This window comes from Nicotiana tomentosiformis, chromosome 8, assembly GCF_000390325.3.
Source record: "Nicotiana tomentosiformis chromosome 8, ASM39032v3, whole genome shotgun sequence".
NCBI lineage: Eukaryota > Viridiplantae > Streptophyta > Magnoliopsida > Solanales > Solanaceae > Nicotiana > Nicotiana tomentosiformis.
The window spans coordinates 36,089,500-36,090,571 of NC_090819.1; the positions used below are offsets into that span (position 1 = coordinate 36,089,500).

The window sequence follows — 1,072 nt, forward strand, 5'->3', positions numbered from 1 at the left end:
CATGAGGCTCACTTTGTATTGTAGCCAAGGCCGACTTCCTTATTTATTTAGCCATAGCATCAAGCTGTACCTGCACAGATGTATTAGCATCAACTTGGTGAACACCAGTTGATCTTCTTCTTTCAACACTCTCAAAGGGCCACTGATTAGCATCTTCAGATAACTCATCAAGAATTGTAACTATCTCCTCTGGAGTCTTCTTCATCAACGGGCCTCCAGTTGCATTGCTCAATGTTCTACGAGAGTCCGGTGTCAATCCATCCCAAAAGTCCTGGAGTTGCATCCAGATTTCAATTCCCTTATGTTGATACTTTCTAACAATCTCCTTAAACCTTTCCCATGCTTCAAAAATAGTTTCAGTCTCTTTCTGGAAGAACTTATGGATTTCTCTTCTAAACTTGCCCGTCTTAGCTGATGAGAAATATTTATCAAGGAATTTTCTGGTCATCTTCTCCCATATTCTTATTGATCTCGTGGGTAAGCTTCGAAGCCACTGCTTTGCATCATCTTTGAGTGTGAAAGAGAATGCCCTTAAGTACACTACATCTTATGACACACCATTATATTGAAAGTTGTTCATAATATCCTCGAAGTCCATTAGATGTGTATTTGGATCTTCGTTCATCTTCCTTATGAAGACACAACAATTCTGAAGGGTTTAAAGCAGCCCTTGCTCCAATTCAAAATTGTTAGCTGCAATTAGAGGTGGTTTAACACTTGATAATCCTTGATTGTAGACCAGTCTAGCATAATCTCCCAATGATCTCCTATGCATGGGAGATATATTTCTGAATTGTTCTGCAGCCAAGGGTTGATTCTGAGCAATTCTCTGACCCCTCTCTCCTTCATAGATAATATGTGCATCTCTAATAGCTACTTCCTTAGCATCCTGTGTGGCTTTTTGTCGTTGTTATGTTGCCTCTCTCACAGCCAAATCTACATTATCATCACTGTTTCCAGCCATAAGTTCTTTGGTTTAGGATTGGCCAACACTTTCTAACGTCTCAGTGAGATTTCTTTCCTTCATCAATTGTCGTAGTTTTGTTTCTATCTCTCGCTCGTATGGTAGAAC

The 1,072-nt window shown here is 39.8% G+C and overlaps 1 pseudogene; it reads left to right on the forward strand.

The window, feature by feature from the left end:
- Positions 1-301: 301 nt before the first annotated feature.
- Positions 302-400, forward strand: LOC117280541 (small nucleolar RNA R71; annotated as a pseudogene).
- The last annotated feature ends 672 nt before the right edge of the window (positions 401-1,072 follow it).